Source organism: Saimiri boliviensis, chromosome 4, assembly GCF_048565385.1.
Source record: "Saimiri boliviensis isolate mSaiBol1 chromosome 4, mSaiBol1.pri, whole genome shotgun sequence".
In the NCBI taxonomy this organism is placed as follows: domain Eukaryota; kingdom Metazoa; phylum Chordata; class Mammalia; order Primates; family Cebidae; genus Saimiri; species Saimiri boliviensis.
Window position 1 is genome coordinate 115,583,253 of NC_133452.1, and position 25,772 is coordinate 115,609,024.

Below are 25,772 nucleotides of genomic sequence, written 5' to 3' on the forward strand. Positions count from 1 at the left end.
AAAAACAAAATAAAGGAAATAATACTTATTAATAGCCCATGTATCAGGGCTTTACATGTAACATCTTATTCAGTTTTCACCACAACATTAGGAAACAGGCACTGTTACTATTGCCATTTTACAAATGTAGAAAATAAGCTTGAAATGATTTCATAACTTGTCCAAACTTTCACAGCTGTTAAGTGATGGGGCCAGAATTCAAACCCAAGGATGTAGTTGGACGTAGAATTGTTCCAATTTCTATAATTTATATGATGAGGGTGGAAGTCTTCAAAATATTTAAAGTATCAGGACAGTTGTTTGGACACAGGACAGAAGCTGGAACATTCATGCCTTTTCTGCTCCAGGAAGCCTGAGAAGATGGGCCAAGCCCTATGGTCAGCAAGAGAAGTTACAAGGGGCACTGAACAGTGAAATGACTGTTAGGTGGAAGCTAACCCCGGGCAGGAGGTCCCTTGGAATCTCACAGCCCCTGTAAGGGGGCCTCCCCAAATGTCACCTACTAAGATGGGCAGACAGTGGGATACCTTCAGCTGAACTTCTCTTCAGGGAGAGGGAGGGGAGCTGGAAACTCCAGGCCCTTTCTTTAAATATCTTACCCTGGCCCACAGTCTTCTATTGTATGGCATCAAAAGTTACATTTCAGCATTATCTGTATTATTATTTTGCTAATTAGCTGAATTGACAGAGCACCAAACCAATTCAAATTAGCAACTTTTTTCACGAGTTCCCATCACTAATAGTTACAAGGTTTTAAATTCTTACCCATTAATCACCAGAGAAATTGGGATGGGTGGGAAGGAGGACATTGGCATCTCCATTTAGAAAAGGTGTGTTACTGGCCGGGCGCGGTGGCTCAAGCCTGTAATCCCAGCACTTTGGGAGGCCGAGGCGGGTGGATCACGAGGTCAAGAGATCGAGACCATCCTGGTCAACATGATGAAACCCCGTCTCTACTAAAAACACAAAAAATTAGCTGGGCATGGTGGTGCCTGCTTGTAATCTCAGCTACTCAGGAGGCTGAGGCAGGAGAATTGCCTGAACCCAGGAGGCGGAGGTTGCGGTGAGCCGAGATCGCGCCATTGCACTCCAGCCTGGGTAACAAGAGCGAAACTCCGTCTCAAAAAAAAAAAAAAAAAGAAAAGAAAAGGTGTGTTACATTGTGCCTTATGTCTAACTCTCAGCAGTTTTCACATGATGGTGACTCACAGAAGTGATGAGGAAATTGTTAATTAACAAGGTTAAAATTCCAGATCTATGCTCCTGTGATTCATGCTGTATACTACTGAGGGGGAAAAAGACTAAATAATAACCAATATTTTTACACTGCATTGTATTGTATTTTTGACAGTAAGTCTAACACACCAGTACTAGAAAGGGGATGCCCCAAATGCGTTCAAAGAGCCAGCCATGTTTTCGAGGATTTTAAAGCATCTTGTATTTGACGACGCTACAAATAAGGGGCTGAGTGGTAGGTAGGTTGGTCATGGAGGTTCCATAACGTTACCGGAAATTCTAGAAGTGCCGACAATGCGAAAATTCTGCAGGTTTTAAACAGAAAACTAGTGAATCATAATAACCAACCAGAGGGGCCAGTGGTGGGTTCTTGGAAGCGGGGTTCGAATTCTGTGGAACTGAACTCCGGTGGCGAGCGGGAAATGGGCCCGCGGTACCTCCTGTGTCTGGTGCTTCCTGTCCTCCGCGCTTTGGGGAGGGCGCTCCGCAGTTCCACCCTGAGAAATACCGGCTTCCCTAGGTCTGCAGGCATAAAATGGAAGTCCTTCCATGGGGATCTCTCGCAGGCCTAGTCCCTTTCGTCCCTTCTGCCTCTTAGGCTGCCGCCGCCACCCCCACTTACTACCTTCCCCATTGTCTCTTCGCTGCGCGAACACCACGGGCTAAAAAACGACGCTGGAAAGCTACGGTGGGGCGGCGCCAGCGCGAGCGCAGGATCCTAGATAAACTGGGACGGGAAGAGCGCCCGGCCGGCCTGGGTTCCTTGGAACGCCGCCGCTACGCGCAAGCGCAATGGGGGCGCCTGGCGACCACCGGCGCGCCTGGCTAGCGAGTCGGCAGCTGCTGGAGTTGATGTTGTATGGTCACAGTCGTGTTGCAACTGCTTCCTGCTGCTAAGAGAGACATCGTCCCATTCTTCCCATTTGTTTTCTTTTGTTGTGTATCTCTTTTATTTTTAAAGCGCCCATTACATATGAAAATTAATTTTGGTCATTGCTAGGATTGAGAGGAAGTAATTTGAAGGGCATAATGTGTTTGAAGATATGTGGCCCTTAATATATATCCCCTTACTTTATAATTTCCTGACACTTGAATGCAGTACTGACGATATGCACGTATCACATGGAAGTGCAGCGTATTGAAAAGTAATACAAAAATTGAACAAAAATTCTTAGAAACGTAATTTCTTTCCTAGTAGCTTTACCGTTTCGGATCTTACATTTAAGTCTTTATTATTGAGTTAATTTTTGTATATAGTGTGAGATAAAGGTCTAAAACTATTCAGTTTTCCAACATCATTTATTGAAGCGGCTGCTTGTGTACAACATGGTGACTATAATTAATAACAATGTATTGTGTATTTGAAAATTGCTGAGAGTGAATTTCAAGTATTCTCACCACAAGTTAATAAATATGTGGGGTAATGCATATGTTAATTAGCTTGATTTAGCCATTTCACAATATATACATATTTCAAAACATCATGTTGTGTACCATAAAAATATAGTTTTGATTTGTAAATTAAAATAATCAGAAGCAAAAAATGCATAACAAAGAAACAAAAATGGGAGATCGTGTGATTAAAGCACTTTGCAAAGCAGAAATGTTTCTAAAACTCTCCCAGAATTACTGTGTGGTTTGTTTAGCACCCAAAGTGTGCGTTTAAACGCGCTTAGCTGCTCCTGGGCCTTGAGAATCAAGCCTGTAATCTTGATCACTGAGCAACTGGCCTCTTCACAGGAGGCAATTGACAGAAGACTCAGGATGAATGAAAGATGGACTCTCCCTGCCTTTCCACACTGAAAATATACTTCAGAGGATTATCTCTCATAACGTGAATGTTTCTTATTGTAAAAGGGAAGTTTTTGTAGAGCTGAGCACTAAAACAACACAGATTTATACCAGAACTATATCAATTCCATTAAAATTGACACAATAATTTCAAGCACTAACATGAATTACTATGTAACATGGCTGCTGACTGGGCTTCTTCAGATTTTCCTGTATTCCTACATTAAAGGCTATGCTCAAAAAAATGCATATAGATGACAGAACATGTAATACTAAAAACAGAAAAATAAGAATGAAGGAATGCAAATGAAGCACCTCAGAGTATTCTGAGAGGTAAACTTAAGGTCAACAGAGACCAATGTGACAGTTACGAGTCTTCGTAAGGAGTCTTCTTTGTAGTGTTAGTGGGGAGGAAAGCCTACAAAATCTAAATCAGACCTTGTATTAGCAAAGAAATGCCTCATAAGTTGAAGTAGAGATACAAATTAAACTCTAGTTGACTTCTCTACACAAGGACAGGAATATCTCAAGACTGACTATATCATCAGGTTCTAAATGTTCTGTTCTGGGGTGAGGGATATAGGACTTTCAAGATGAGTCCAGTGTCCACTAAGAACCTTCTCTATAACTTTGATCTAGTTCCTTCTGGATGCCTTGGATTTCCCTCTTGGAAACTAAAGAAGAGAACAGAAGATTCCCTGGGCCTGTCTACATCCACCAGTCTATCATTCTACAAGTATGCACCAGAGCAGGGGAAGTCTGTCCTAGAAGCCTCACAAGATAATTGGGAGACTAAAAGGTAAACAGGAGCAGGCCCTGAAAAAAAACAAGAGGTACCAAGTTTTGAGAAGACCTATTTTTAAGGCATGGAATAAATTCAGCCTGAGTCACAAGAGAGTTTTGAAAAAGATAATAAGGAAACAGCCAGGTGCGACGGGTCACACCTGTAATCCCAGCAGTTTGGGAGGCTGAGGCGAGTGGATCACCTGAGGTTAGGAGTTCAAGACCAGCCTGGCCAACATGGCAAAACCCGGACTCTACTAAAAATTCAAAAACTAGCTAGGCATGGTGGTGTGCCTGTAATCTCAGCTACTCGGGAGGCTGAGGCAGGAGAATTGCTTGAAGCTGGGAGGCGAAGGTTGCAGTGAGTTGACATCATGCCACTGCTTTCCAGCCTAGGTAACAGAGCAAGACTCCATCTCAAAAAAAAAAAAAAAGATAATAAGGAAACCATGCTTATATCCTATCCATTCAACATGTGTGTTAAGTGAATGACCAGGATCATTGAGTAGGATAAAGATGGATTCCTTGCTTTTACCTTTCTTAGTGTGTAATGGAGAAACAAATGGGAAGTAGATTCAACAAAGTGCAAGTAATGTGGATCTCACTGGGTGGTAAAGTCAGGGGTGATATTTATGAATTTCTGATTAGTTTGCTGTGTTTTCCACATTTTTACAATGATCATGTGTTGTTTTTATATATATTTATGTTTCGTAGATATATATTTTTTATAGTATATTTTTATATAATATAAACGTGTGTGTGTGTGTGTGTGTGTGTGTGTGTGTGTGTGTGGAGATTCCTTGGACCATAAAATTTTATTGGCAGGTCAGGGGAAGAGCTGGGAGTAAGGGTCCCTTCCTTCCCACCCCCCTACCCAGGAGACACCCTCCGAAGGACAGCAGAAGCCCCAGGGCCTGTAGCCTCAGAGGACCTTGGAGGTGGACAGGCTGTTGTAGTGTGATCTTCCTGACCCTTGACCAAGCTGCGTTAGGTGGTGATCTCCTGCTCCAGCCGTCATTTGATGTCCATGAGCCGCTGGTACTCCTGATTCTGCTGCTTGAACATCGCCCAGCTGGCTTCATTACCGCTGATCAGCGCCTGGATCTGCACCAGCTGGGCTCCAGAGGGAGCCTCGGTTTCTGCCAGTGTACCTTCCAAGGCGGCTTTCATGGTCAGCTGTGACTGCAGCTCCATCTCAAGACCCTGGAGAGTGAGCCACAGGTCAGCGACCTCGGACCTGCTCATCTGGAGCTGCTCCATGTGGCCAGCGACCTACCGGTTTAATTATTCGGTCCGGCTGGTGAACCAGGCTTCAGCATCCTTCCAGTTCTTCTCGGCCATGACCTCATATTGGCTTCGCATGTCACTCAGGATTTTGGTGAGATCGGTGTCCGGAGCCGAATCCATCTCCACATTGACCTGGCCTCCCCCTTTGACCCTCAGCGCACTGATTTCCTCCTCATGGTTCTTCTACAGGTAGGCCAGCTATTCCTTCAGGCCTTCGATCTGCATCTCCAGGTCGGTCGTGGCCAGGGTCAGTTCGTCCAGCACCCTGCGCATGCCATTGATGTCGACCTCCACGCTCATGCACAGAGCCTGCTCCGTCTCCAACTTGGTTCGCAAGTCATCTGCAGCTAGATGGACGCTGTCGGTCTGCAGGACAATCCTGGAGTTCTCAATGGTGGCACCAAGAATCTTGTCCCGCAAGTCCTGGATGGTCTTGTAGTAGTGGCTGTAGTCTCAAGTTGCGGATCTTCACCTCCAGTTCGCCGTTGGCCGCCGCCAGGGCGCGCACCTTGTCCAGGTAAGAGGCCAGGCGGTCCTTGACGTTCTGCCTGGTGAGCTCCTTGCCCTCCAGCAGCCCGTCGGACGCGGCCAGGACGCCGCCGTAGCCCCCCGAGGAGGACCAGGACACGAAGCAGGCGGAGGACGCAGATACGTCACGGCCGCGGGAACCCACGGTGCATGCTGAGCGCGCGAAACGCGACGCGCGGCCCAAAATGTATGGAGCCGCCGCGCAGGTCCCGGGAGGACGAGGTTGCGGACGACTGGAGACAGCTGTAGAAGTCATTGTGAGACGGAGCACAGATGGAGCAACCCTGGTCCCAGGGGCTGCAGTTGGGGGGAGGAGCCTAAAAATATTTTTTAGATAGCTAAAATAAATAACGGATTATATGTTTACCAATGTTGTTCAATCACTTGATGAGGGAAATGACCACTCAACAGAAGAGCTACCTGAGGCTGAGTTTAAAAGGCTTATTAAGATCACAGAACTGGCCAGGCGCGGTGGCTCACGCCTGTAATCCCAGCATTTTGGGAGGCCAAGGTGGGCGGATCGCGAAGTCAAGGGATCCAGACCATCCTGGCCAACATGGTGAAACCCCATCTCTACTAAAAATATGAAAATTAGCTGGACATGGTGGCACGCGCCTGTAGTCCCAGCTACTCGAGGTGAGAGGCAGGAGAACCGCTTGAACCTGGGGGGCAGAGGTTGCAGTGAGCCGAGATCGCGTCACTGCACTCCAGGCTGGCAACAGAGTGAGACTCCATCTCAAAAAACACAGAACTATAGTGAAGAAGAAAGATGGAGGGATACACATAACTGCATATTACCAAAAGATTTTTTTATATCTTTTTTCTTTTTGCAAGAGTGCCAGGTTTAAAACCTAAGCTCCGTAAGTCTCCGGATCTGTGCCCTTTTCACCAGCTGACAGTGTCTGCTAATAACAATATGCACTCTCAAGGATCAAGATAAGAACTGCAATACATTCAGTCACCCACAAAAATGAAATGTAAGAAAACTATATATGAAAAACATCTTCATGTCTCACTCTCTTGCTTTTACTGTCACTATTCTTATTTCTTTTTATTATTTTCTATCTCTATTAAAGGCATACCTTAAATCGTATTTGGAAAATAAATAAAAGGAAAAAAATCACATATTCTCTTTATACTAAAATGACTACTATTGATAGGCATGTCATGATATAGATCAACTTAAAATATAGATTGAAGCATGCATAAAACTTAATGTGCCCACAAATCAAAAGTCACTGGGCACACTCTCCAATTATAGGAAGTGCTCTATAATCTAGATGCTTCTCACACAGACAACTTTGTGGATTTCTGTGGGGTGAATAGCAGCATCAACCTTAGGTAGAAGGGGTTGATGCTGCTATTCACGCCAGAGAATGTCCTGTCTACATAAGACAGCAAATTTCCTGCATTTTCAAAGTTTTTCTTCATGTTGTACTTCCTCATTTGGGTTATTGTAAAAATTGAAAGGAATTAAAGAAATAGGTAAAGTAACCAATTATGTTTGCTATTAGCAATAGCCTTGACAAGTTCTCACTTTTTTCAAGAATCTTTCATTTATAACTCTATGGGAAGTAACCTTTCCCTCTGCTGTTCTGCTATTATTTTCTTTGTACCTCTAATAAAGCGTAAATTGGGAGTCTGTCTTGAGTTAGAATTATTTAGGCACTTATCTATTTTCTACCCTGGATTATAGGCCCCTTCTAAGCAGGGATCATATTTTATTCACTGTGTTTTGCCCACATTGGGCAGGGGGCCTTGTACTGTGAGAACATTTTGCCAAGGGTAAAGCACTACCAACTTGATGATGATTTGCATCAAGCATATTCTGAATTGCATTGCATTCTTTGCAGTGAGGGTCATTACTACTTCTCTCCTAGAGCAATGTTTATGAAGCTAGAAGTTAGGAAATTCTCCTTTCAATGAGAGAGCAAGCCTAGAGGGCAGAAATATGGATTCCAGATGCATCTTCTCATTGTTCTCCCTGGAACAACTCCACTTTCCTAAAGATGGAATTGTCTTTTTGCCTTAATCATAGTGTAAGTAAATACAAGTCACCTTTCTTAATGAGACACTTCCTCTTTCATGATTTCTTAGACAAAGGCATGAACACACAAAACTTCCCATTATTTAAGTGACTGAGGCAGTGAAAAGTAAGGATGTATTAAAGAAAATGCATGGTTTGTGACTTCTTTTTCAGTGGTTTGGAAATTCAAAGCTATGAAGAAGGGCAAACCATGGAAGGCTATTTCTGTAAATGCCCTCAGCACTCACTTAGTTCAAGTCTTTTGTTCACACCTAAGGAAAATGAAATAGAGAAAAGTGAAGCACTTGCTCAAAAATTATGTGGTAAGAGGAAGAATCTCTGTTCTCACATGAAATTTAGGTCAACCTATATGAAAAGTGAGGAGTCAATTTGAGATGATTTCAGAGTCTTCCAATTTTAAGCATCATACCTTTGTAATACCAAGGGTTATCCTGTCTTTGCTGCCAAAAAGCTGACAGAAGGAGAAGCCAGGATAGACAGGTGAGTGAAACAGTATCTTTAACGAAGCTGTAGGAGATGCTGCTCTGAGGCTTCCCAGGAAGGCCTAAAGCTGAAAAGATTGCTGTGGAGAGGATCACACTGAAACTCAAGTTTCCAGAACATTACGTGTTCCTTTAGGCTGCAGGATCATTTTTCTCCCAGGGAACCTGCTGGCCAGTAGGACCAGCTGCAAGATGCCAAGCAATCTTGATTGCACCTGACATAGGGTCATATCTGTCACTGATGTGAAAATACTTTATCTCCTTATGCTTTATCACACACTTGCTACGGTATTTGCTTTCCATATCAGCTGTGCAGAAATTGGCCTTCATTAGTCACATTCTCATCTTAATTTCATTACCTCCCCATCCTTATCTTCTGCACATCATCACTTGTGCCACCCTGTTTCTGGTTCCATTATCAGCCTCACCATCTTTAGCTGAATGAATCTAGACACATCCATATTGATTTCAACCTGATCACTGATACAAAATGCGGAAAGGCATAAAAAACAAAAACAAACAAAAATACCTTCTGACTTTCCCATCCCTAAGTCACAAATGGCAGAAAATCACGTGTTAAAATTAATTAATCACAAATGTGCATGGCATCTTATCAGAAAAATAGAGGGCTGTGGTTAACAGGGAAGACTCTGGAGCCAGATTCTCTAGTTCAAACCTGGCTCTGCCACTCCATCACTTAATTTCTGTGTGTCTCAGTTTGTCCATCTTTAAAATGAGACTAATGATGACATCAACTTCAGTAGTTACAGTAGTGGTTTGGCTTTATAATAATAAGAACAAAAATAATAGCCACTTAAATGAATTGAAGTTTGCTTCCCTTCAATATAGGAGTCCAGGGCTGGTAAGGTGGCACCATGATTCTGTGGAGTTTGATTTATTGTGTCTTTTTACTTCTGCTCTCTCAAAAGGTGGCTTCCATCTCCTGAACCATGATGGCTACTTCAGCTCCCACCAGGATATCTGCATTCTAGTCAGCAGAAGAGGATAAGAAAAAAGGGAAAGTCCTAATTTCCTTTAGAAGTATGAACCAGAAGTGCCCACATCACTCCCACTCACAATCCCATTGACCAGAACCTAGTCAGTGGCCACATTTAGTTTCAAGAGATGCCACATGCCTTGCTAAAACTTTATCACTATAGCAAGATGGGAGAACAGAAATTGGGGGGAAAACTAGTAATCTCTGTTACACCAATGATTTAAAGCAGTGCAGATTAAAAGAATTACACACAAAAAGATTTAAAACACTGCCTAAAACATAGTAAACCTGTGATGATTGTTAGCTATTAAAACAATAACAATAGTAGTGAATTACTATTCACCAGTGTTTTCTTACCACTTTTGTACTAGATCTTCATGGACAGTGAGAATCATGCGAAGTTTTTAGACCCCTTTACTTAAACATAACTGTGTATTAATATGAAATATATTTTAATTTTTAAATGAATAAATAAATGTAAAACGAACAAAATAATTGTCCATCTAACCTTTCAATTATAAAAAGCTGCATAATAATTCTGGAACCAGTTTGGAAGAGTAGAATATTTCTGTGTTATTTTCAGAAAATTTGTATGTATACATCAAGATATTAACTAGGGAAATTAAAAAACTGTGGAATTCAGAAAAATCAATGTTTGTATGGGTTATTATCACTTCAACCATATGATCGCTTATGGTTGAAGGGAACTGAATTTCTTAACAAAAAGAGTTAACAATTATAGAGCTATTTTCTTTACAAAAGATCAAGATTTAATTTGTTGGCATAGCACTTCTTTAATCCAGAAACTCACCCACCAGTGTTCACTAACACCTATGAGCATTTCTGACAGAGTGAGGAGGCCCTCCTAGTATAAATGTGAAAACAAAAAAATCAATGAAAGTAATCTTTTAAACCAGCAAGTGGCACAACTTTGGCCAGATTCATTGTATATAAAGTAGATTCTCTTCTCATACAAAAATCAGTTTCTTAAGGTTATCACTACCTCCTTAGGACAGTGCAAGAAGTTGATTTTTCTACCTTATAGATTAATTTATATTTTTGTGCAGTTTGTTATCATGAAACTTTGTTAGAGTCTTAGAGACCTAGGTAGAACAGAGTACTGGTTTTGGAGCCAGACCATCTGGGTTTAAATCCTAACTTTACTTACTGGCTGTGTGACTTTAGGCAAGTTACTTAACCTCCATGTACGTTAGATTTGTCATCTGAAAATAGAAACAATAATAGTATGTAACCCGTAGAGTAATTATGATGACTAATTACAATAATATGCACAATCTTTTTTGAACAGAAGCATTCAGGATGTGTTGGCTATTTAATTATTAATATTACTCAAGTCTTCTGAAAGTTTTACAGCACTGCAAATGTTTTTTTTTTGTTTTTTTTTTTTTTTTGAGACGGAGTTTCGCTCTTGTTACCCAGGCTGGATTGCAATGGCGCGATCTCGGCTCACCGCAACCTCTGCCTCCTGGGTTCAAGCAATTCTCCTGCCTCAGCCTCCTGAGTAACTGGGATTACAGGCACGCGCCACCATGCCCAGGTAATTTTTTGTATTTTTAGTAGAGACGGGGTTTCACCATGTTGACCAGGATGGTCTCGATCTCTCGACCTCGTGATCCACCCACCTCAGCCTCCCAAAGTGCTGGGATTACAGGCTTGAGCCACCGCGACCGGCTGCAAATGTTAACCCTTTACTTTCACACGGCTTTACCAACCACAAAATTCTTTTATATCCACTGTCTCGTTTTGTCTTCACTACCGGTCTCAGTTGGGGTTAGTGTCTCCATCTTGAAGACAAGAAAATGGAGCCTCACAGACAGGAAATAACTTGTCTACAGTCACCAACCCTTCAAACCATAGAGCTGGGGTTCAGGTTTATGACTTGGTGCTCTTACAAATAAGCTTCCCTCTGCTTTAATCAGAGGAACACCAACGGTGATGATACAGGAACCCTCGGTAATATGGTCCAGGCAACTCCTTCTATGGGAGTAATCCTGAGCTATGCCATGTGACCATGCCTCTCTGGACATTCCTAATTAGGTCAGGGAGGGAGCACATGACCTGAGGACAGTGCAAAAGCCCTGCCCAAACAGAGATGACAGCCACTTTCCATTCCAATCAAATTTTCTCTTTCAAAAATGTGTACATTTTTAGACCTGACATTGGCTTGGGAAAAAGGCTCATTCCTACTCCTTAATCTTTATCACTTTCCACCTCAATTCCTTTAAAAAACAAACAAACAAACAAACAAAAAAAAAAAAAAAAAAACAGGCAATTTTCAAACCTCATGCCTGCCCTTGAGTCTCACCCATACAGAAATCCTAAACGTGCCACTGAAAGGAGACTTGAGTAGTTCTTACCAGAAGCTGGAAACATACAAGGGAGGCCAGGGTGCTCTGGTGGGAAAGTTCATAAAGATGGCCTCATGGTAACATGGCTTTTGTTGGGTAGCACCAGTACTAGCTGTAGGAGGAGCAGAGTGAGCTTCTGTATTACGTTAAACACAAAAGATGAACAAAATCTAATCTCCTAGGTGCTGAAAGTTAACCCAGTTCCAGCTTCTGACTCAGTGTTAGAGTCTGACTTTTAGAAACTCATGACTCTTGCTTTTTTTAAGCTCCACATGGCCTCTCTTGTTATTGCACGAATGTAATAACAAGAGAGGTAATTTGATTGAATCTTTGTTTCTTGCCACAAAGCCTAAGACAGAGAGATATGTAAAATATGCATTAAAAGCTATGTGAGGACTTTTTGAAATGAAAGTATTCTTTATTTTACATATTAAGCTATATAAACAGAGACACAAAGGGAGGTGATCTGCAGTGAGAAAGAAGAATGAGGCAGAAGCACCAGGAAAAAGATGCAGAGAAGCAGAAACCTTCATTTCAGCTCATCTTTCCCTTAGGTTTTCTGACACCCAATGGCCTTATAACAAATTCTATTTTGGGGGCTTAAGCTAGCTCAAATTAGATTTCTGTAGTTTACTACCAAAAATAGACCTAATGCCTATGTTTCTCATCCCAGAAATCTGTGGGGAATTCAACTGGATTCACTCTGGATGTGCAACTCAGATATAAATACATAAATTAGCCCCAAATAGGCTATCTGAGAAATCTAGGGAAGGATTAGGTTTCACCAAAAATTCTGAACTTAATGTAACTGTCTTTGGTTTTTAAAAGACTGTCATGCACCCAGCATTAAAGTAGGGTGAGAGACTTGTTGGTAGACAGTGTTTCATAAATGCTGTAATGTTTCTGAGCAAAGAGCACTGGCACCTGGGTTAACAGATAATTGGAGCTGGGCTCAGTGGCTCATGCCTGTAATCCTAGCACTTTTGGAGGCTGAGGAGAGCATATCACTTGAGATCAGGAGTTCAAGACCAGCCTGGCCAACATGGCAAAACCCTGTCTCTACTAAAAATACAAAAATTAGCCAGGTGTGGTGGTGCATGCCTGTAATCCCAGCTACCTGGGAGACTGTGGCAAGAGAATCGCTGGAACCCGGGAGGTAGAGCCTGCAGTGAGCCAAGATTGCGCCACTGCACTCCAGCCTGGGCAACAAGTAAAACTTCAACAAAAAAACAAAAAGCAAAAAACAAAAACAAAACAAACAAACAAACAAACAGATAATTGAATAGCAATCCTAAAGCTATATACCTCCAGAGACCCATAGAGATTTAGTTCCTCGGAGCCACTCATTTACATTCCAGAGTGGTGAAGGTGATGAAGTAGACATCTTCCTCTTTTTTCCCCAAATAGAATTGGTTCACATTCCAGAGCAAAGGTATCTCTATCTCTATCTCTCTAACTCTTTCTTTCTCTCGCCAGCAAAGAGGATGTGCAGGCATGCCAGCTGGTCTATGTAAGTTCTGAGTTTCACAATGTGGTGTTCTCTCTTGTGCTACCTGAGCAGGTATATCTGGCTCTCGCAAAATTGCCACAGGGGGAATAGGAGTATGGGAATTGACACAAGATGCTCTATTAAGAGAGATAAGAAATCTATTTTCTGATCTGACTAGAGGTCTCGTATTTCTGTTAAGAGTGTAAATGCATGCACACACACATAAATTTGTGCATACACACATACAAGTATGCACATATACAGACATACTGTGGCAGGCTAATTTGTTAGCTTGCAAGTACGTTAATGTTTCCTAACTCTGTCCAGTTTCAAACTTAACACTGCATCCCAGATTGCCCGAGATAGTCTTAGTTTATACCTGTTATCCAGAGTAATGAGTATGTCTCCTTTCACTCTCAAAAGTGTCCCTGTTTTGAAAAATAAAGTACATGGCCATCTAACATGTAACCCATATATCAAGAAGTATCTTTGGGAAAGTACAATATTACCTAATTTTTTGCAGTATTCGATATTTGATAATTTACTCCTTTAATTTGCCAATTCAGGTAATTCTGGTTACATTGCCAGTGAGATAGTAAAATTGTTCCATGAGCCTTCTACCTGTCAATTCCTGTAGAACTTAATGCTAGTGTTGAAGCACACATCATCATCTTCTGCTTTGTGGTATGGTATATTTAGGCCTCCCTTTTGTCCCCTGTACTTGTCCACAATATATTTCTTCATATATGTGTCCACTGATATTCATAGTTTAGTTTTACGAATGAATATCTCTTGGATAAGGTAAACGATTATCCCCAGGTTTAACTGCTTCAAGATTGAGACTGTTTTCAGGTTTACTAAGAATATGATTTACCAATGCCAAAGTTGTGCAGCACCAACTCCCATCTTGCAGTTTAAACAAGTTTGATATTGGTTTTACTCTACAAATGAAAGATTAAGACACAACATTAAATCATTTGTCCCAGGTTAGTGGCAAAAGGGAAAACAAAATTACAAAATATAATGACTAGAATTCCTGTTCAGCATTCCATCCTCAGTTTGAATACATGTTTCTGTGTTATGTGTTTGCTTTGTGGACATCTCTGTGTGGCTGTATTTCATTCATTATAAGACATGCCTATGAAATATTGTGCTGCCTTCAGTCGAATAAAACAGCATTAATAATATTTCATTCTTAAGGATCACATTTTATTTATAAAAGATAGGGGAAATAAAGCTGAAAGAGCCACAGCTAAACAATAGGAGTAGGTATGACAGAGATTTTAGTAAAACTCAATCACAAGCTGGAAAAAAAAAACAACAGTAAAGATATCACTCTTGGTATTAATAATACATACATACATATGGAAAGACAGTTTCAGAATTAGAAATTTTGTTCAGACCTAGAATGGGAATATGAATGCATTTAATTAAGTTACAATTTTTTTTAACCACTGGAAGGAGCATACTCCTTAAATGTAAAAACACATATTAAATTTAATTTTATTTAAGTTACAAAATTTTCTACTACTGGAAGAGTCTGGTTTACGCGCAAATTACAAAAATAATGTGTTTTCTTGCCATTCATTCCCAGACAAAATGTGAATGAGTATTCCGTGGGATGCAGGTGAGCAATATTTCCAGAGCCTGTTTAAGTAGATGGGTAGCACAGGTTCAGAACGAACAAAGAAAAACCTTGTTAAATTTGTTCCCATCTAGTCTCAAAGTAAACAAATATTTAGTGGCCTAGCCCAACCCCCTTATTGAACCGAAGCAGGATTATGCAGTTGGTTTGGACGCAGAGCTGTAATTAGAAGTTGGGTTCACTGGAATGCTGCACCAACTCCACTGTGATGCATGGTAGAGTGTTTCTTCATATTGTTCCTTATAAAGAAACAAGGAGAATTGGGAATAATGAAGGGAAAACGAGGGGTGAGAGAGAGACATGACCTCATCTATATTCACTGTAATTAATGTACCCAAACTATTTTTATGGTCCCTGAATTCAAATTCAAGGCAATCTGAAAAGAGAACCTGAGCTTTTAAACACTCATGCAAAACTACCTTTCCTAAAACACTTAATAATATTAATAAATAATTTATATCTTACTTTTTCAGTGTATCGGGTTCATGTAATTATATAGTACTGGAATATGTTTGATTTAATGCATAACCATTGGCGTATGGCAGGGGTCCCCAAACTTTTTACACAGGGGGCCAGTTCACTGTCCCTCAGACCGTTGGAGGGCCGGACTATGCAAGGTGTGACACCCTTCACAGCCAGCGCTGCTGCTTCCTCCACTATCCCAGACAGCGGTATAGAGTGTCACAGGCCCAGCACCGCCTCCAGTGCTGTATACAGGGATGGCGGTGATCAGCCTGTGACACCGTGTATACAGCGTCCTGGACATCCGCAGCAGCGATGGGCCTCTTCTGTGGGAAGCCCACTGCTGCATGTTTCTCCTATTATAAGACACCTCCTAAAAATAAGACAGCCCCCGTCTTTTGGGGGTAAAATTAATATAAGACAGGGTCTTATAATAGGGGAAACGTGGTGTGTAGTAATGTGGGGGGAGACTTTTGGGCAACGGGAGGTTATAGGGGTTGTTGGGGACCATTGTACTGAGTAGTAATGGTTATAGTGCTTTGCCTTTCTTCCTACTTCTGCTGTTATTTCACACTGCTTCCAGTGATGTGGGGTGCCGCAGCTGCAGACTGGATGTGCGTCATATGACGCGCTTCCAGAGCCGTGATGCGTGTGTCCCCTGTCACCAGAAGTAGTACTGTACGTGAGCGATGTGGTGCCGCCACATACTGTGCACCTCTCACTGACCACCAATGAAAAAGGTGCCCTTTCCTGAAGTGTGGCGAGGGCCGGATAAATGGCCTTAGGGGGCTGCATGCGGCCCACGGGCCGTAGTTTGGGGACCCCTGGCTTATGGGGTTGGAAATCCAGATTTTCCATTATATTACTTAGGTCATTGAGACTATGGAATAGAGCTAGGGTGAGAGTGGTTTCTGTTAAGCTTCCTCCCCTTTACCCAGAGGCAAGGAGAGAATTATTCTTTACAAAGTGCCTTAGGCTCTTTGGAGGAGAGCTGCCATAATAATATATGTTTATAATCATTTTGGAAATGAATAAGGTAAAAGAATTTAGTAGTACTAGTAACTAATCCAATTCTAAATTTTGAGGGTAAATTTCTGAACTCTAATTCCTCCTATGTCAGTTTTGGATATTATAAAATGCAACCCAATTTAAAAAGGTTTCATTGTAGAAGGCTTTTGCTGTGTACCTATTGATGTGCAGAGTTTTTCTGTCACTATAGAACAGAAATCCCATAACCAATAAACCCCAATTGTTAAGAGGCCCCTACTGTGATGTTTAATATACAGGGAAAAAAAATAGACAAAAATCCAAACTGCGGCCTTAGGCTGGCAGTCTGTAGCTCAGCCATTTTGTATTTTAACCAGCCTAATATATTAAATATTTAGGCTTAGAGAGTCTGTGAGAGTTGAGACCCAGCTATAATATTGGATTAACAATCAGGAAAAATAACTTCCCATCTCGGGAACAAAATTAAAGTAACAATAAACAGTGTGACTGACTGAATGTTATAATTTTGAGCTATGTTTCAAAGATGTTCATCTTCCCATTGTCTCAAATAGTGAGTAAAGTCATCATTTAATATAATTTATCTAGTAACAAACAGCCCAAGAGTAAGAAAGCCTAATCAATTGTATAAATGTATTGTATTGATGCACAGCATTTTACATTACTTTATATGCATGTAAATATAACTCATTAATCCAGACACCACAATTTAGAGAATGAGTTAATATAGTTCCTGAATAGCTTAAAAGTTGCCCAGACAGACATAAGATCTCTGTTAGGATTAATGATGCAGCATTTAAACAAGTCGAGTGCTAAAAAGGAGAGAAAGAAACTCAATGTCTTCAGATCCTTTTAGTTTGATTTTTGTAACTGGATTACTATTTTGGAACTAAAGTGTTGATAGTAGGTGTGTCAGCACTCACTGGATAAGAAAATATTGGGAAGCCAAATATTAATAATAGCATAGCTATTTGAATCTGATGGAGGTTTCAATCTTAGCTCTGCTCTCCCACTTACCTAGCCAAGCAAGTTATCTTTAATGAAATTCTGCCTTTAGTGAACAAAAGGGAAGAAACACTTGTAATTCATGGTCTTACTTATATGTGGAATCTAAAAATGTCAAACTTACAGAAACAGAGAGTAGAATGATGGTTGCCAAAGGCTGTGGGCCTGGAAGAGGGGAGTTGCTAGTTAAACTGATACAAAGTCTCAGTTAAGATGAATATGTTCTGAAGATCTATTGTATATTATAGTTACTATAGTTCATAATAATGTACTGTATATTTGATAAGAAGTTAGATCTTCATAGTTCTCATCAAAAAAATAGGTATGTGAGAAAAAGGTCATGCTAATAAGCTTGATTTCATCATTTCAAAATGTATAGATAGCAAAGCATCATATTGTACATTGTAAATACCTACAATTTTTATTTCTCAATTTTACTTTAATAAAGCAGGGGGAAAACACTTGCAATGGAGTCTGTTCAAAAAAATCTTGACCACGGTCATCATATATGTTCTTACTAAGACTGATTCCAATAGACACAGATTCATTAAATGACAGAAACCCAAAGTATCCTTGACACTCAGGCATTGATTCCACAAATAAATTCCACCACTGGTCCAAAACTATCCTAAAAGAAGGCTGCCTGTGGGGTAGAAAGGAGAGACTCATCATTCATAAAGACCTGGAAAATAATGTAATTTTGGCAAGTCTTTGTATACCTCAGAGCTTCATTATCCTTTGTGAATAAAATAGAGATAATAGCAACTCATAGGACTGTGGGAAGAATTCAATTAAATAAAATAATACTTCAATAAATAGTAACTTCTTGATAGGCAAGGTATTAATACTAACATAATTTAGAAACAAACATTTCACATAGATGTTTTAATTATCATCATTTGCACATATCTAAGTAATTGAAATTCAAGTTATCATTTTCTTAAGCTGAAACTAGCATCACTTGTTAATCCATTCTAGGGTCCTTTAAACGTGTTAAAGAGGCTACATTGCTCTTAATCTTAGCAGTTCAAAACTAAAAATGTAAATTATTTGCCCAAAATTACATGGCTAGATTATATCCCACATGTCATGATTCCTAGTCAATGATCTTTCGGTTATAATGGTGGCTTTTACTCCTCCTCTTTTTGTTCTCTTTATTTTTCAATAGCAGAATTATTTTTCCAAATGAAATCTTGCCTTGAGTCACAATATTTAAAACAGAAAAAGTGTGAAGGGATCATTCACCTTTCACCAATGCTTCCTTTTTACAACTTCATACCTTTCATACCTTTTTTTGGGAAACCCTAAGGCTCTGTGAAATACAGGCTGCAAACTGTTGTATTCTAGACTGCTGCACTGTTTCTAAAAGGCTCATTTGGGAAGAGAGGTTTTAAAAAGTGAATATTCGTATTCACATTTTAAAGTAATAAGTCTGTTGGGAGGTTTTACCATATTTTTCAAGGCTTTTCTATCATGAATTATTGAAGAAATTTAGGTTCAAGAATTAAATCTTATTACAAGGCTTTTTCTTCATGAAGCTTATGTGACAAAATGTGTTCATCTAATTTAGAAGTGAGCACGCTTTTTCCTGACTTTCTGCCTCTTTAATATCTTTCATGCTATTTTATTTCTCCTAAAAATGTCAATTAAAATATTGAGTGTACATATATGTGTGTATACATATACATAGCTTGCTCTTATATACATATGATATAAGAGAGAAAGTAATAAAGAAAATAAGTGCCCAGTATAGTTAGGGCTAGTACTAAGCCTTTTATAGTTATTTTCTCACTTGATTCTTATGTAACATGAATGTACCCAGCCCTCAACTGTCCATAGATAAGAATGAGGCTGTATTAATGTTAATATTCAGTCTTGTTTGCTCTGTGTCCCACTTGCTCAGTGCAGAATTCCTTATCTCTCGACAACCTCCATTCATGTATTGCTGGATATATAGTATATACAACAAGTATTCATCAACTCACTAAGTGATCACCTATCACTGGCTTCTTCCCCACATCTTTCACCGATGTTGCCTGTCCTCTGCACTGCCCTGGGATGCCTCTGCCTCCCCTACCTCTGCCTCCAAGAAGAGCAACATCTTCCCAGAACAAAAATGCAACCTAGGCAGGGTGCAGTGGCTCATGTCTGTAATCTCAGCACTTTAGGAGGCCAAGGCAGGTAGATTGGCCTGAGGCCAGGAGTTTGAGACCAGCCTGAGCAACACATCTAAACCCCGTCTCTACTAAAAATACAAAAATTAACCAAATGTGGTGGCACACGCCTGTAAACACAGCTTCTTGGAAGGCTGAGGCACAAGAATTGCTGGAACCCGGGAAGCAAAGGTTACAGTAAGCCAAGAGTACACCACTGCATCCCAGCCTGAACAACAGAAAAAGACTCTGTCTCCAAAAAAAAAAAAAAAAAAAAAAAAGCAGCCTATGGAGTAGGAGAAAATATTTGCAGACTATATATCTGATAGGTGTTAATCTCCAAAATATATAAGAAACTCCTATAACTCAATAACAAAAATAACTGAACTTGATTTAAAATTAGGCTAAAAGCTTGAAAGACATTTCTCCAAAAATATATAAAGGGACGACAGATATATAAAAGATGCTCAAAGTCACTATTCATCAGGGAAATGCAAATCAAAACCACAATGATATATCCTCTCACCTCTGTCAGGGTGGCTATTACCATAAAAACAAAAGACAACAAATATTGGTAAGAATGTAGGGAAACTGAAACCCTCGCACACTGTTGGGAGGAATGTAAAAGGGTGCAGCCACTATGGAAAACAGTATGGAGGTTCCTCAAAAATTAAAAACAGAACTACCACCCAATCCAGCAATTCCACTACTGGGTATACATATGAAAGAACTGAAATCAGGATCCCAGTGAGATATCCTCACTCCCACATTCACTGCAGTACTATTCGTAATAATCAAGATGTAGAAACAACCTGTTTTTATTGAAATATAAATGGATAAAGAAAATGTGGCATATACATATAATGGGGTTCTATTCAACCTTTAAAAAAAAGTGAAATGCTGGCCGGGCGTGGTGGCTCATGCCTGTAATCTCAACACTTTGGGAGGCTAAGGTGGACAGATCACCTGAGGTCGGGAGTTTGAGACCACCCTGACCAACATGGAGAAAACCTTCTCTACTAAAAATACAAAATTAGCCAGGCGTGATGGTACATGCTTGTAATCCCAGCTACTTGGAAAGCTGAGGCAGGAGAATCACTTGAACCCGGGAGGCGGAGGTTGTGGTGAGCTAAGATGGCGTAATTGCACTCCCACCTGGGTATCTACAAATCTACAAAATGGACAACATGGATTAGCCTTGAGGATATTATGCTAAGTGAAATAAGCCAGTCACAGAAAGATAAATATCATATGATTCCATTTATATCTGGTATCTAGAGTAGTCAAATTCATAGAATAAAGCATGGAATGTGGGTTACCAGGGACCAAATGAAGCAAGAAATGGGAAGGGTTAATAAATAAGGTTAAAGTTTCCATTAAACAAGATGAATAAGCTCTAAAGAATCTCTGTTCAACATGTACCTCTGATAAATTACAATGTCTTGCACACTTAAACATTTGTTAAGAGAGCAGTTCTTATGCTAAGTATTCTTACCACAATTAAAAAGAAAAGAATCCTCCCAATCCACCTCTGCTCCCGAGATGGTTCCTGCCATTTGGTAGCATGAAGGGAGTGAGCATAGTTAGTTGGAACCTAGAGTGTTACAAAGTTTGAGAACACCTTCAAGTCTCAGGAAACTCTTGGGTAGCTGGGTCGGAACTTTTTCTAATCATTTCCTGAGCTCTGTCCACAATGATTAATCCCCTCATAGCACTTCCCATTGCTGAATAAAGTGGATTCATTGTATTAATACTTCTTCCCTTCGTGAATTCTCAGGGCTTCCAAAAACACATCACCAAAACTGTCTTGTCACATTTTGCCCAAGCCAGCTAAAAATTGTGTCTGAATCTTGGTTGTGAACAAAGGTCAAGGGTTTTTGGTTTTGTTTTTATTGAGTTGTTGTTGTTGTTGTTGTTGTTTTGCATTTCATATTTGTATTTCTTAGACATTTTCTCACTTCAAAGGTAAAGCAGGATATTTAAATAGATACTTATGGAAGAGGAAGTATTGCTTAACTGATGTCAGACCTAAGTCTCAGTTATAACACAGAACATACTTCTTCTATCAACCCTGAACATTATTATCCCCATTTTACAGGAAAAGATAGGTACAAAGTAATGAAGCAACTTATGAAGCAACATAGCTTGTACATGACATGACTGAAATTTGAGCCCAAGTAGCTCTGATTAGAAAGCGCATGATTTTTTTCTACTTGTCAATATTCTTTCTCTGTAGTATTATGCTGTATTTAAGCTAATCAACTTGCACTAGGTAACAAGTGGAGTGTGTCTGTTATTTAATGAAGGCCCTGTGTGTCAGCAGCTTTGGACCTTATATCATGGTTCTAGCAACAAATTTGCAAGGTACGTTTTGCCATCTCCTTTACTTATGAGGACTACCCTGGATCTGGCTCCCCAGAATCAGATTCTGAAATGAAGATTCTTCTGTCAGTGATTTTTGAAGAAAGCACTCCCCCACAAAATAGGAAAGAGTGAGACGGAAGCAGGGAAAAGGACAGAAAGAAGCCAGGCATGCACAGGATTTCGAAGTTCTGCTTCATAAAACCTCATATGGCAAGAGACTTCTGAAATGGCCAGCAAGACTTTCTAATTCCCACATCTGTCAATCATCAGCTAAAGACCACAGAAATGTAAGGATGGGGACTGGGTATGGATATGAACTAGCAGGTCCACAGAAGACAGGGTAAGGGCCCACCAAGAGAGTAAAAGGGACACCAGAAGATCTAGGTGGAGCACAACTTTGCATATTGGAAAGTAAAGTAACTTGCTAAAGTTCACAGAGACAACAGGAATCTGAGCCAAGTTTCCACAGCAGATTCTTTCTGTAATACCCTACTAATGCTATCTAACAACAAAATTTATCTCCTGAAAAAAGGTTATTTGCTTTTAGAAAGTTTGAATTGTCAGATAACTATCAATGTCTGTAGAAGTTAGATGGGGATATGCACATCGTGACTATATATTTTGGATATCCTTGAATTATATGGTTTCAGATAGTTTTTAACATGATCATTGAATTAATTATTAAAGATATATTCTAAGGTATTTCATCTTATAAATTCATCTTATAAATTCAATAATCAGGAAAAAAATATTTTAAGGTTGTATATCTCAATATGTTTCCTGGCTTTCTCCTGTATTAAAAACAAAAAACTTTCTTGAGGTAAAATTGACATACAATAAAGTATGTAATTATATATATATGGATGTATTATGAAATCACAGCACAATTAAGATAAAGATCATACCTATCAACCCAAAAAGCTTCCTCATGTCTCTCCTTCCCACCCTTCCTCATATCACCCACCCTTCTCCCATTATCAGGCAACCAATGATCTTAATTTGGTCCCTGTAGATTAATTTGCATTGTCTAGAATTTTATATATTAAAAAATGAAATCACAAGATTTATACTCTATTTGTATGGCTTCTTTCACTCAGCACAATTATTTCAAGATTCATTCATGGGTGTCCAAACTTTTGCCTCCCTGGGCCACACTGGAAGAATTGTCTTGGACTACACATAAAATACACTAACACTGACTATAGCTGATGAGCTTTAAAAAAAGAAGGTCTGTGCATAATTTTCATGATACCTGCCACCACAGATAAGCAAAAAAGTTCTCGCATTCAAAGGGTTGGACACAGCTGAAAGTTATACTATGTATAACTATAATAGGTTATTCATTATTATTAGTGAGTTGTATCCCACTGGAAAAACAGACATCAGTATATTTATTTAATCACATCTGGTTGGACATTTCTGTTGTTCCCAGTTTGGGAACATTACAAATAAAGCTGCTATGAGCATTTGTACAAAAATCTTTGTGTGAATATATGTTTACATTTCTTTGGAGTAAACACCTAGGAATAGAATGGCTGGATTTTATAGTAGGAAATATATTTTAGTAGTCCCCCCTTATTCATGGAGGATGTGTTTCAAGAACCCCAGTGGATGCCTGAAACCATGTATAATATTAAACCCTATATATAGAGTACTATGTTTTACTCTATCTATGCATGTTTATGATAAAGTTTAATTTATAAATTAGGCACAGTAAGAGATTAACCATAATAATTAATAATAAAATAAAATAATACCAAGAAAGTACATCTGATAACCAAGATGACTACTAAGTTACTGATGAGAATGTAGTATATACAGCACCTAAATACTTGACAAAGGGGTGATCACGTCTTAGGTAGAACAGGCCAGAATGGTACAAGATTTCATTATGCTACTCAGAATGGTGTGCAATTTACGATTTAAAACTTACGAATTGTTTATTTCTAAACTTTTCTCTTTAGTATTTTTGGACCACAGTTAACTGAAGATAACTGAAACTGTGGGAAATAAAACTCAAAAATAAGAGAGAAGTACTATATTCATTTAACCTTTAAAGAAAGTGCTGAATTATTTTCCAAAGTTTTTGCAACTTTTTACACTGCCACCAGCAATGCATGAGTTCTAGTTCTTCCACATATATGCCAACCCTTGATAAGTTTAGTTTGCCTTTTTTATTTTAACCATTCTAAAAGGCTTATAGTCATATCATGTGATTCTTATTTGCATTTTTCTCATAAGCACTTATGGTCAACATCTCTTTTTTGTGCTTACTTGCCATCCTTCTATCTTGATTACTGAAATGTCTCTTTAAGCATTTTTCCAATTTTTAAATTATTTTCTGTCTTAACACATTAGGAATGCCATAACAAAATACTATAGACTGGGTGGCAGATAAACAACAAAAATTATTTCTTATAGTTCTAGAGACTAGGAAGTCCAAGATCAAGGCACCAGCAGATTTAGTGTCCGGTGAGGGCCTGCTGCCCAGTTCACAGACAGTCGTCTTCTCCCTGTATCCTCACATGGCAGAAGGAGTGAGGGAGCCCTCCTAAGTGAGAGCATTTATCACCTATTGAAGGTCCCACCTCATAAAACCATCATAATGGGGGTTAAGAGTTCAAGATATGAGTCAGTGCACAAACATTCAGCCTATTGAGTTTAACAGTTCTTTGTGTAAGCTGGATACAAGATTTTTATTAGATTTGCAAATACTTTCTCTAAATCTGTGGCTTTTTTTCATTCTCTTAATAGTATATTTGAAGAAGCAGAAGTTTTAAATTTAGATGAAGTTTAATTAATTATAGTTTTGGTATGTTATCTTAGCAATCTCTGCCTAACCCAAGGTAACAAAGGTTTTTTCATATGCTTACTTCTATAAGTTTCTTTGTTTGAGTTTTACATTTAGTTTTATAGTCTATTTTGAGTAGATTTTTATGTATGTTATGAGCTATGAATCGAAGTTCATTTTTGGCATATGGATATAGTCTTTTTTCTGTATCATTCAGTGTAAAAAAAATATTCTTTCTCAACTGAATTTTCTCTTCACACTTGTTGAATAGCCTTTGTTCATACATGTGTGAATCTATCTTTGAGTTCTCTATCCTTTTCCATTATTCTCTTTCCCTCTCTTTATGCCAATGCCACACTGTCTTAATTACTATAGCTTTATAAGCATTCTTGAAATCAGGTAATTTTAACTCTACAACTTCCTTCTTTTTCAAGGTTGTTTGGTCTGTTCTCTACTCTCTGCATTTTCACATGAATTTTAATGCCAGCTTCTGAACTTCTGTGAAACAAAAACAAAAAGCCCTCTGGCATTTTTATTGAATTGATTCTGTAAATCAATTTGAGAGATTCAACACCTTAACAATATTGAATCTTTGCACTCATAGACACATTGCGTTTCTCTATTTAGTTAGGGCTTCTTGAATTTCAGCTACATTTTGCAATTTTCAGCACATGGATCTAGGGCAGCTTTTGTCAGATTTATCCTTGGTATGAAATATTTTGATGCTATTTTAAATGATATTTTAAATTACAATATCAGATTTTTCATTGCTAGTATATATAATTGATTTTTCAAAGTGATCTTGTGTCCTGTAACCCTGCAAATAACATTTATTAGTCTTGGCAGTTTTTTAAAGATTCCATCTATGAGTTTTGCTTCATATATTTTGAAGTTGTTATTAGATGCATAAAAACATTTCCTATTTCTAAGTCCTCCTAAAGAATTGATCCTTTATCATTAAGAAATATTCCTTATCCATGAATATATTTATAAATAGATTTCAGAGCAAGAGTTTTTCTGATACTAATATATCCAGTCTAGTTTTTCTTAATTAGTGTTCATATGGTATATGTTTTCCATGCTTTCATTTATTTATATTTTACCTGTTTGTTTCTTTATTTTTAAAGTGTGGTTTTTTTATTTGTAAGCAGCATAGAGCTAGTGGGGTCTTTGTTATCCAATCTGATAACTGCTGATTTAGTTGAAGTATTTAGATAATCCACATTAAATATTATTATTGATATGGTCAGATTTAAATCTACCATTATGATATTTGTTTTATATTTATTGCATCTGTTTTTTTTTTCCTACCCTTTCTGGATTAATTTAACATTTTAA

At 39.0% G+C, this 25,772-nt stretch overlaps 1 pseudogene; it reads right to left on the bottom strand.

The window, feature by feature from the left end:
* Window positions 1–4,732: 4,732 nt before the first annotated feature.
* The window catches only part of LOC101045346 (keratin, type I cytoskeletal 19-like), a 107,898-nt pseudogene continuing 86,858 nt past the window's right edge, over window positions 4,733–25,772 (bottom strand).